This window comes from Pangasianodon hypophthalmus, chromosome 6 (assembly GCF_027358585.1).
Source record: "Pangasianodon hypophthalmus isolate fPanHyp1 chromosome 6, fPanHyp1.pri, whole genome shotgun sequence".
Classification (NCBI taxonomy): domain Eukaryota; kingdom Metazoa; phylum Chordata; class Actinopteri; order Siluriformes; family Pangasiidae; genus Pangasianodon; species Pangasianodon hypophthalmus.
The window spans coordinates 10,225,336-10,238,319 of record NC_069715.1 but is presented as its reverse complement, the minus strand read 5'-3'; the positions used below and the strand labels follow the sequence as shown (position 1 = coordinate 10,238,319).

At 38.7% G+C, this 12,984-nt stretch overlaps 1 protein-coding gene across 6 annotated transcripts in view; it reads right to left on the bottom strand.

Annotated features, from left to right (window-relative positions):
* The window catches only part of tspan9a (tetraspanin 9a), a 200,005-nt gene that overhangs the window by 109,188 nt on the left and 77,833 nt on the right, over positions 1-12,984 (bottom strand). For 4 of the 6 annotated variants that reach the window (XM_053235159.1, XM_053235157.1, XM_053235158.1 and 1 more), the window contains one exon: positions 11,394-11,476. The exons of the other annotated variants lie outside the window; for them this stretch is intronic. The gene's annotated coding sequence lies outside the window, so the exon portion shown is untranslated. The remainder of the gene's footprint in view (positions 1-11,393; positions 11,477-12,984) is intronic. 6 annotated transcript variants of the gene reach the window in all.

Below are 12,984 nucleotides of genomic sequence, written 5' to 3'. Positions count from 1 at the left end.
AGGGTTCCTGGGTTCCTGATTGGCTGGCTGAAAAAAAGGTACTGCATAAATACAGTGAACATGTAAGTGAGAGGAAGGAGCTACTGGACCTCTTAATTAATTAATCTGAAAGATTAAAGAAAAACAGTGTCGCTTTCTGTATTGCCCTAATCGATCAGTGGCTATTAACTAGATCCAGGATGAAATAAGTGGAAACATGTTGAGCTGCCTTGGCAGTGGACTGCTTCCAGAGTGATTCACAGACTCGCACACATTCGGAACTGCTTCAGCATTGGACTTTTACATCTGATTTAGATTTGTCCAATACAACAAGTTAATGGTCTCTACAAGATACTAGGAGTTTGAATCTTTGAGCTGACAATGAATCGCTTCACTTTTTTTTTGGTTTTCAATTAGACTAAAAAGCAATACAATGATTTTATCAACCCTACGTGATATTGCTCTGCCACAATATCCAGTGATGTTTACTCCGATTATATTACCAGACCTGCCAACCTTTATGCATTTCACATAGGAGCTATGCATTTTAACATATGAGTACACTAGTATGGGTTACCACTCAAAACAGGCAAAAATAGAAGTTTTTTTCTCTTCATTAAAATGGAAGATCAGCCCACTGACATATTAATCTGGAATCATTTGTGCAGGTGTTTTGATCTCTCCAATATCAACTGCCTGTAGCACTGCCTGGAAGCCCTGACCGTTTCCCCCAATTTTGCACGCTCTTGTCAATTCATGGGGGGCCCTCGATTTCTGTCACAGTAAATGAAGAATGCTTTGAGTTCATTAATGTGAAATTAAATCTGTCTAAGTGTATGCTGGACATAGCTAATATTAGTTAAGGATATATTTAACACCAGTTAAATATAATTATTGGGGATAACACCAAAAAAAAATTTGGCTGTAAATGGTCAGAAATATGATCTTTCAGTTTTTGGACAAAAGGAAGATTTTGACATTAAAAAAAAAAATTAAATAGTCCTACAACAAAGTGTCATATCTGTTGCTCTTCTTTAACATTGAAAATGTTGGCAGTGTAGACAATGAATTTGTAAAAACATTTTATTGAAAATGTACTGGTTTGTTTTTTACTGTTTACTGCTCATTACTGCAGAATCACCTAAAACCCCATCATCAAATTGAGTTTTCGGGATTGCAACTGCCGACAAGCAGTTATCGACTGCACTGCTGGTAATATTATTACACTCTCCCCTACTCTCCTTAAGCCTGAAATGGTGGAAAGGCTCATTTTTCCTGTCTTTTTTAGGCTAATGGGTCTGGACTATTAAATTGTTCATTGCAATTTTGTAAAACGGTTACAGGGAACACTTAATATCACACAAGCCTGACCTGCTGTGTCTCAGTGAAATTCTCTCTGCTCTGACCAGGTGTCTTTTTAAGACATAAAGGAGCGCCGTCTATCAAGTGCACTACACTGACGGTGGACTGAAATCTCTAAAAGAAGGATGCAAACATTAATATTATAGTCATAAATTAATTAATGAATAAATAATTTATCACCAGTCATGTTGGTTCTCATCATGTATAGAGGCTCAATCTTATGATTTATCACCACGCATGCTGACACGGTTCAGTTTCATCACGTCACAGTCCCACTATGGGAGTTCCCCAGTGGTGAGTTCTTTGTCCACTCTTGTTCTCCTTACATAATACATCACTGGGGTCAGTCATCAGATCACACTTCTCCTACCACTGTTACACTGATGATGTACAACTTTACTTTTACTTTATCTTTTCCTCTATGCATCTCAAGTGCCAGAAAGTTACTGACTGCTTCTGACATCTCTTCCTGGATGAAGATGCATCTTCTGAAATCAATCTCGACAAAACAGTACTAACCTACACTATATGGCCAAAAGTTTGTGTACACCTGTCCATCACACCCATGTGTGCTTTTTGAACATCCAATTCCAGATTTAGTCCTCCCTTTGCTGTTATAATAACCTTCACTCTTTCCACTAGATTTTGATGCAGGGTTGTGGGGATTTGTGCCCATTCAGCCACAAAAGCATTACTGAGGTCAGGCACTGATGGGTGAGGAGGCCTGGGGTGCAGTCAGCATTCCGATTCATCACAAAGGTGTTCAGTGGGGTTGCGGTCAGGGTTCTGTTCATACTCGAGTTCTTCCACGTCAACCTTGGAAAATTATGTCTTTATGGATCTCGCTTTGTTCATAGGGACATTGTCATGCTGGAACGTATATGGGCCTCTTAGTTCCAGTGAAGGTGAATTGTAATGCTACAGCATACAAAGACATCCTACACAATTGTGTTACCAACAACCAGATTCTTGTTCTTCACAACATCCAAGCTCTAATCGTTCTCATCCAAGCTCTAATCGTTCTCATCCAAGCTCTAATCGTTTTCTGTCTCTATTTGCAGATCTACCTTTAAATGCTAATATCTTCTACAGAGCATTCAGAATGCTGCTGCTCATCTGGTTCACAACCTCCTGAAGCTTTTTAATGCTACTCCCCTACTGAGGTCACTCGACTAGCTCCCTACTGCAGCAAAAAACAAATTCAAAATGCTTTCCTTCACATATCAGGCTTTGAAGAGCTCAGCACCACATTATCTTTGTACCTCATTCAGAACTACACATCTGCACGGCAACTCGATTCTTCAAATTCATGAAGGCTGAAATGGCTTTCTCTCTAAAGTTCTGCATGGTCAGAGGTGAGATCTCACTTCTTCAGTGTCCTGGCTCCTTATTGGTGAAAAGAGTTTCCCAATGTCTTCATTCCTTTGTAAAGCTCTAAAGACCTTTTCACACAATATCCAGTATATTTTTGACAACGGTTTACTAATTTATAATAAGCTAATTTATTATAAGCTAATTTCTAATGTCTGAAAGGGGATAAATTGTGCACACAAAAAGTTGCAGGTGATTTACGGAAAATTACAGAGAGAAAGTGACATGAAAAGTAGGGAAAGAAAGCAATATGTAAATTAGTAAATATGTTATTGACAATCTCAGCAAGTTCTGATCTCGAAACAGACTCCCGGAGGAGTGAAACTAAATTTTGCCACATCTACATAATTGAGCATCCAGTATAGCACAATTTAAAGGCTGTGAGATGATGCATCGAAAAACTGTACAAAATACAATATTAATGCAAAATAAAAGACTGTAGACTTCTGTTAGACTTCTGATTGTGAAAGAAACCTTTTTACAGTCTCTATTTAAATGCTTTTCTCACTGAAGATGTGAACATGCAGAGAATATCTAATATGAAAACAACTTTGCCACGGTTATATTACATCATCTTGTTGATCATTTTGAGAAATCGATAAACCTCCTGATTTTTAAAAACCTTGTGACTGATATACTTTTCTCTCCATCTCGCTGAAATTGATCACAAATTTAACACATGGTCTTATTCACTTGCGCACACAATTATTGGTCCTGAAGAGAATTTCAGGTTTAGAAAATCACAATCCAGTTGGTACAATTAATCTGTCTGCTTTGTCTCCTTTTATTGCCCCAACCTGCATATTCCTTAACACAAACATGCTCATTTCAAAGATGTAATCTTTCACAGACCCTGTTATTAAAACAGATTATGTTTTTTTTAGTACACTTTAGTGCCTTGTGTTATTTCTGATCTTCTTGAATATATTGTTTATAAAGTTTAAATTGTCTTTTTTTTTTTTTACCAACAAGACCACTCCAGCTCTTATACATACCTGCATTAATTTTGCATCATTAAAGTTATGCATGCATATTGTTTTTCTAGGTCATTCTTGTATTTCTTTTCAGCTGTACAATTTCTAAGATAGTGTGCCAAATGAAAAAAAAATGTAAGTGTAGTATACCAAGCTAAAAATTAGAATTAAAATGCATTGTAAAACTTGGTATTAAACACAGAAAACTATGAAACTATATACACACTGGGGCAGGTTGGACAACATCAATCAACCAAGCAAGAGCTACTGTGTAGGATCCGTATATAGATATGGAAACTCGAGAGCTCCAAAATAGATAAACGTACCTGCTCAGTATGGTTTGTACAAATGCAGCAGTGTCTGAAAGGAAGCTGTTTTTGAAAAACACATCTTAGAAAAACACATCTTTTCAGTAACAATTCTGAAACTAGGCTACTGATATGAAGACTGATGTTTATCTGCTACAATAAAAGACTACTGTGCTTTGCTACAAATAAGAGGGTGTCTTTACATGCTATAAATATGAACAATGTCATAAATCTCATAAATCATACACTCTCCAGCTATGTCTACATTCAGCCTAATAATTTGACTGACAAAATAAATTCATATTCCAACATAGAATACCCATTTAATAATCAAATAAATGTAAAAATAACTGCTAAATCTTTAAGCAAAAACAACTAACATTTAGAATCTACATTCTACATGTGTTCATGCTGACGAATAATTTTTAGGTTTTTTTTTTTTGTTTAGTTTTTTTTTTTTTGTTCTGTGAGGCAGCACAGATCATATTACACACTTTAAAAGACTCAAGCATAATGACCATGTTGGATAGAGTGTCAGATACCCATCCTACTTATATTGTGAAACAGAATAAAACAGCACATGAATGCTTCTTCTGGCCCTCTGTTTAATAAGACATTTGGAGTGCAGATATTTTTTGCTCTCCTTCATAAGTTAGATGTGTGATGATGTATAAAGGCCTAGCAATAATTGATTAATATGCTTTGCCTTTCTGTTCACATCATTCAGCAACTGCTGCTGAGATTTATAAATCTATAATAGACTTGATATATTAATTATGGGTGTTCACTGGGAGATTTTTGAAAAAAAAAAAATCATCCACAATAGAAAATCGTTGGAAATGTATATTTGTTTAAAAAAAAAAAAAGTTCATCAAGAGCACTGTACATGGGTCTACATTGTCTACATTGTCTATACAAATGATAATAGAATTAATTGCAGATAGATAGATAGATAGATAGATACAGTAACATTGCAGTGATGGTGTGGTGCAGGGACACTCTGTTTAATGCCACATATCATCTAAAATATCTTCTACATCATATCTATCAAATATTACCCGGTCATGCAGAAGTAGATGGTACAATGTGTTTTCCTCAGATGTTGAAGCATTGGTGCCTCGCAATTAATTTGCTCACATATGTCACACTTCATTTTACACTGACTGAATAATGCTGTCTGTGAAACAACCGAGCGACTTCCTTTTCCACATACGGATACCATTTATAAATGTGTGATCCGTTATTGTCACCAATAAACAAAGTCAGTTGTGTAATTATACAAAGGGCGCTGTCAAGATATGGATTAATATACAAATCTCAGGCCAAAATAGGGGTCATAATTCTCTCATAAATCTCTCTCACACATACACACATGCACACACTTCACAAATGGTACTGTACTAGCAAACAAATGGCTAAAATAATCAGTATTTAATAGCTTTTATTTTTGACATCATCAAGTGACATTACTTGAACTGACAAGATACTTGTGCCTGTGAGTTACTGAGTTATGCAATCCCTGCTGGAATTTATTAGAAGGAATGTGTAGCCTATAAGCTGAGGCTACATGCTGCTGTTTTTGAATGTGCTTTTTTAATTATATGCAGGAATAAGACACCTGTAATCAGAGTTATTGTATTCAAAGCAGCAGAGGAGCAGGTAATGCTGATTAGAGAATTCAAACTGAATGCAAACTGATTTCAATACTTGATTATGCAGAGAGCATGTCCTTTAAATTATTAGAAAACTCTGTTTTCAGAACAAGCAACATTTCAGACTGTCTCACTCATGACTTGAGCTATTGTTGCATACCGACTCACTTCTTATGATAACATTGACACTAAATCTGCGCAAGCATATAAATTGGATGTACATGTAACATGCATGTGAAAAGATTTTTAAGAGGCTGCCAAGTTTAGGCACATGAACACATGAATTCATTTGGACTGATGAAAATTTCTTGCATGTAAACACCTGTGGGCATCATGGTGATCTTATGATATACAACATAACTTCTCGTAACATGGAAACTCTTAAAATGAAATTAGCTTATTTAAAAAAAAAAACATTAACAGGAGACTATGAAAGTGGCAAAACCTAACTGGTTGAGACTAGAGGTGTGTATCAGATCTGAGCAATCTAAGCAGGTTTTTACTTTCACGTTGAGTGAGTGGTCAGACGTGAAGCTCACAGGAGTGAGTGAGTGGACAGACGTGAAGCTCACAGGAGTGAGTGAGTGGTCAGACGTGAAGCTCACAGGAGTGAGTGAGTGGTCAGATATGAAGCTCACAGGAGTGAGTGAGTGGTCAGATATGAAGCTCACAGGAGTGAGTGTGTGGTCAGATATGAAGCTCACAGGAGTGAGTGAGTGGTCAGATATGAAGCTCACAGGAGTAAGTGAGTGGTCAGATACAAAGCTTATGGCTGTGAGTGTGTGGTCAGATATGAAGCTCACAGGAGTGAGTGAGTGGTCAGATATGAAGCTCACAGGAGTGAGTGTGTGGTCAGATATGAAGCTCACAGGAGTGAGTGTGTGGTCAGATATGAAGCTCACAGCAGTGAGTGAGTGGTCAGATATGAAGCTCACAGCAGTGAGTGTGTGGTCAGATATGAAGCTCACAGGAGTGAGTGAGTGGTCAGATACAAAGCTTATGGCTGTGAGTGTGTGGTCAGATATGAAGCTCACAGGAGTGGGTGAGTGGTCAGATATGAAGCTCACAGGAGTGAGTGAGTGGTCAGACGTGAAGCTCACAGGAGTGAGTGAGTGGACAGATATGAAGCTCACAGGAGTGAGTGAGTGGACAGATATGAAGCTCACAGGAGTGAGTGAGTGGTCAGATATGAAGCTCACAGGAGTGAGTGAGTGGGAGTGAGTGGTCAGATATGAAGCTCACAGGAGTGAGTGTGTGGTCAGATATGAAGCTCACAGGAGTGAGTGTGTGGTCAGATATGAAGCTCACAGGAGTGAGTGTGTGGTCAGATATGAAGCTCACAGGAGTGAGTGTGTGGTCAGATATGAAGCTCACAGGAGTGAGTGTGTGGTCAGATATGAAGCTCACAGGAGTGAGTGTGTGGTCAGATATGAAGCTCACAGGAGTGAGTGAGTGGTCAGATATGAAGCTCACAGGAGTGAGTGTGTGGTCAGATATGAAGCTCACGGGCGTGAGTGAGTGGTCAGATATGAGGTGTTTTCCAGTGTTTCCGGGGGCACGGTAGTTTTAAATATTGAATTTAAAATCAAAAATCCTTAGGCCATGACCAAAATCCAAATCCAGATCCAGATAGTGGCATTGTGTTACACCCCTAGTGTTTGCACAGTCTCTGTGCATCTTCAGTTTGAGCTAAACTTGTCTAGGCAGATTCATGTGAGCAAGTGGATGAGAGAGAGAGAGAGGGAAAGAAGATGAGAGCAGGGAGAAAGAGAAAAAGAAAGAATAAGAGTCCCCAGGAGACGCAGGGGATCACTTCCTCAGGAAATCACAATGAAACACAGGAACCTACCACCGCATCTTTCATTCACATAAACCATAGCCAAACGTGTTGGATAAACTCCAACAGAATATAATTGTTCTCTCCTTATCACAGAGCTCATATAACTTTTAAACAGCTTCACTAAGCACATCTTACAGGTATTTCATGTTCCTCCCCCAAGCTCTGTGTGATATTTATGCAATTTTATTCACTCGAGTTAATTATGACTCTCTGCATGTAGCCGTTGAGCTATATCATAAAGGATGCCAGTTCTTCCATACACAATCATAAATGTCTTTATCAAGCTTGTTATTCAGTGACCCATTGCAATTACTGCTCATTTCAAGCATGCATTTGCATTGCATCTAACACTGGTGGAATGATTAGAATCAGAATGCACTTGCTTTAGGGCGGGTGTATACTGTGTGATAATTTTGAGCTCCCGAATGGTTTTACAATTCTGGAAAGAATTATTAAAAATGGTTGGTGCTCATGATTTTGTCGCTCGCAATATATGGGATATATTATGATCCAGTCCGACTGACTCACAGCTTTTTTGCATATCAAGAAATATTTGTGCTGTTTGCTCAAATTTGTTGTGTGGAGGATGTTAGCTGAGCCAATACAGCATTTTTATTGCTGACCAATGAGCAAGTGTCTTTCTGTTGATGCTAATGCAAAATACAGTTTTATGGCAAGAGAACTGGTCTCGCTGGTACCTATATGTTTCTTATGAAAACTATAATAAACATATTGAGGATTAATATTGTAGCAGACCAGTAGACATTAGCATTACAGCTCTACCCCACACAATATTCCAATACTCCAATACTAATAAATAGTGTGTTATGAATCAAGGATGTTCAATCTTATCTGCAGGGGGTCAGTGAGGCTGTAGCTTTTTGTTTCAATTGAGCCACACCAGCAGTTTGCAGATAAGATTGAAAACCCCTGTTATAAATAGTCCACCACCTCTTGTCTGGGAAAACCCGTCGGATGTTGCTATGGCTAAATCCCTCAGTAATTTGGTGGTTATGTGACAGGCAATTTCAGGAGGAGTGTGTTTTTCAATGCCAGAATGTCCTGCTACCTCAGACTGACCGAGAACATGATTCTGTCTTTATACACTGTTGGGACTCCATCAGTAAGTAAATATATCATTTTATCAACCATTCAGATGCATTAGATGCCTGTAGTTGATGATCCTGGTGGTGAGAAATCCTCCACATTAAAAAAAAAAGGCTTTCATTAACCTCTTCACTATTCTCCATATTTAGCTAGTTTGCTAAGCTAGTTGAGGTTTGTTTAGATTCAGTGAGGGAGAGGTGTATCTTGAATGCTAATGGCTATTGTGTAAATCAATCAAGCACTTCAACATGCCATTACCTTGTCTTCTTGTTTCAAATGGAAATACTAAATCTACCATCAAACCACAGCTCTCAAGCCATTTAACAGGGACTTAAAATAAGATGGTGCTGTCACTTCTGCCTTGGCATCCCTTTTGCTTCTGCTCAGTGCCAGGAGTGCAGGGCAAAAAAACCCACACATTTCACATCCAAAACACACATTTCAATGTCACAAAGATAGCAATAAGCACAAGCAACTATTCAGAGAGAGAGAGAGAGAGAGAGAGAGAGAGAGAGAGAGAGAGAGAGAGAGAGAGAGAGATCGATCAATGAGCTGTAGCAGTTCACACAAGGTAAATGGGCTGAAGTGATGAAAAGAAGGGCCCACTTCACTCATTCTTGGCAGACTGAAAAATGACAGCTTGCAGTGACTGGATATCTACTCCACTCCACTGGACCTTTTCAGCTCCCATCAACCTTTCTCTCCTTAACATGCCCCCTCCCCTGCCAAAAAGCACCTCTCCTTCCATCAGTCACTGATCCACCACCCCCACCCTTCCACATTCAATCAAGGGCTACTTCAGCAACTGCCTTTACATTCTACTACCAAGTGGTCATGTCCAGAACAACACACAAAGACAGCTGCTTTGCTTTCTGTGGAGTAAATAATATTGAGTGGATTGTCAATCTTCACTGTACAACCCTCCTTTATAGGGAAAGAAGAATAAAAGTGGTATTTAGATCAGTATTATAATTAATTACTAGCTTCTGAGTCCAAACGAGCATGAATTTGTGTGGGCATTGTAGTACAATCGCCCAGTGAAACTACAGTCGTGTCCAGAACAATTGGAAGGAAAAATAAAAGCCTGTATAAGACAATATTAGACATAATGGACCTCATTATGATGATGGATACAAAAGAATTTATTCGTAAATCCGTAACCCCGTAATTAAGACAAACAGCATTAGCCATTCAATTAGGACAAAAATGCGATGGTTGAGCTGCATTAGTGGAAGAGTTAGAACGCACCACACTTACGAGGTGCTCTTTCACTGGAAAGTCCTCATTTGGTTGTTTCTCTCTGTGAGCTTTACCTTTTATGGAGTTTTGTAATCGTCACAAAATGTAAGTCAGCTGGGCGGTGAATTACTGAATTTACATGTGATTGGTATTTACACACATATGCATGTGAGTTTGAAGTTAACCAGAATTACCAGGAATTCTTGCAGAATTTTTGTTCTTTCGATGAAAACATTTAATAAAAACGTATTAATTAATAAATTATTCAAATTTTACACCCCACAATTATTCAAATTTTACACATTGTTACTAAAACACTTGCATTTTTAAATAATAAACAATAACTAAGCGTTCGACACAAAAGAGATTTATTTTGACCTGCAAATGTATCGCAATTGATATAAAATCTATAAAAGCAAGTTATAAGTTAAAAATACTGTTAAGATCAGTTAATCCGGGCCATAATTTCAAAGTTTCAAAAGTATAAAGCAGTTGAACATTTGCCAGGAAGGATTTGCATGAGGATATTATTTGTTGCTCATTTTCTTGAAAGGGTGCCAATAACTTTGGAGTGGATTGTATAATTTTATTTTATTCCCGGACAGCTGAACTCTCTTCAGCCCACTCACATTGGCCTTTCAACATTAGAGGCATCGGAGGAAATGGAAGAACATCACTGAGCTCCTTGAAATGCAGAAAACATGCTGTGAGCAGCAGTAGCTGAATGAGGCCAGGGGACGAGTTCGCACTGTCTTTTAGAAACCTCCAACTTATATCAGCACACACAGTCTCCCAAAAGATCATGCAGTGGGCCTGAGGCGCATCATTTATTTAGCGTTTATGCTTTCCTCCAGCGAGCCAAGACCCACCAGACAAAAGCAGCAGAATTAACATGCAGCATCTTCTGTCTCACAGCGCTCAGCTTAAGGATTTATGTAATAAAAACTGAATGCATTTCTAGCAAGAGGGAGAATAGGCTCAAGACGCTCAATCACCTTGAACAACACTTCAAAAGAACAGCAGGGGAATACGTAAGTGTGGAGTAGGGCCACCTCCTGGCCGCTCGCCATTAAGGAACAACGTGTCGTAAAACAGCACAGAGGGTAATGAAACATCTGCATTCACCCTCACAAAAACCAACAAACTTAACAGACTGATGTGACCCCAGACAGGTTGTGCGACAGTTCCAGCTGAGCATTTTTTTTTTCCTGATGACTTTGAAAATGGAGAGAGCAATGGAGTGGCATGCGGAGAAGGAGAGATGAGAGAGTGATGAAAGATCAGAACGTTTCGCTGCAGTGGCAGAAAATGAAAGCCATCAAATGCGGGCAGATTCATCCATCTCCAGCTCACCTCATCAGTTTGCCCGAGTTCACTCCTCTGCACAGCAGGATGGAGCAAGTGAGTGAGGAGGGAACAGAAAAACCCAACTTCAAGTCTGCAGAGAATAAGCCAAACCTGATTCTGCTTTTAAAAAAGTCTAAACAAGACTAAAGTTTCATTTATCTGTCCATTAGTGATGAGAAAATTGTGCTTCCCACCCACTACAATTCTGATTTACCTTCTGTTCACGTTAATGGGCTTCCAGCCAAGGATTGAGCTTCTATTCTTTCTCCGTCTTCAGGATTCACTCAGTCTCTTCTCCTAAGCAAAGCAAAGAAGAAAAAATCAATTTCTCCTTTAAAGTAATGACTTTTAATTGTCTCTTTTCTCCTGAACAGATAATATTGTGCACAGGCGTAACTGAAAACATTTGTCTTCCTTCCTGTCTCACTCACTCTGTATGTGTGTGTGTATTCCAGCTTTCTAAGTCATCATCTCTGACACTATGCCATGAGGGTCATAAACAGAGCCCTTCACATGCTTCACATTACTGAGACTTCAGCTTGATTCTGTGCAAGATGCAGCCAATCTCCCTGACTCTAAGGTACCACCTGAGGCAAACCTGGGAATGAGATTGTAATGCGACTCATTCTGCAAGATATTATCAAGGGTAATGATTTTTTCAGATAGTGAAAAGAGAATTCTCACAGATCAGCATGTAATGAAATGTTGCTCGCACTGTTGGTAATCAGTGCATTTAGAATGGTCTTATTAAAATTACAAAGCAATTACAGCATGATATGGTAATGATAGACTCAGATCAATTAAATCTTTAAGTAATGAAATGTTCCACTGCAAGGTAAATAGTGCAGCTTGAAATGAACGACCTATCTGTGCTGATGAACTGAGTGGGAAGAGGGGAGAGAGAGTGAACAATGTGCTGCCTTCGACTAAATGGATTGGACTTCTGAGAACTCGGTTCTCTCTCTCAGTTACGGTCAATACAGAGTAAATAGAGGAAAATAAGCCTGTGGAAATGGATATACAGATTCACTCAAATGCAATGTACATAGAAGAATATACTATAACTATAACCAGAGGTGCCTGCTGGTTGATAAAGACACTCCTGGTAAAATACCAAAAGTATGTGGACACCTGATCGTCACACCCATATATGCTTGTTGAATATCCCATTCCAGATTTAGTCACCCTTTGCTGTTATAATAACCTCAATTCTTCTGGGAAGGCTTTCTACTAGAATTTGGAGTGTGGCTGTGGGGATTTGTATTCATGCATTCAAGAGCATAAGTGAGGTCAGGCACTGATGTTGAGTGAGGAGTCCTGGCACAGTCGCTGTTCCAGTTCATCCCAAAGGTGTTCAGTGGGGTTGAGGTCAGGGCTCTGTGCAGGTCACTCGAGTTCTTCCACTCCAACTTTGGCAAACCATGTCTTCATGGACCTCACTTTGTGTACAGGGGCATTGTCATGCTGGAACAGGTTTGGGCCTCTTACTTCCAGTGAAGGAAAATTGTAATGCTATAGTATAAAAAGACATTCTATACAATTGTGTGCTTCTAATTTTGTGGCAACAGTTTGGGGAAGGTACTCATATGGGTCTGAAGATCAGCTGTCCACATGATTTTGACCATATAGTGTATCTACACAAACATTTAACACAACACATATTAATATCTGGCTGTGGTGACTACTGGTATCAACAAAATAATAATAATAATAATAATAATAATAATAATAATAATAATAATAATGAAAAAGAATAAAATTTTATTTTCTCTAGCATACAGTAAAAAAAATATGCTGTTCGGATC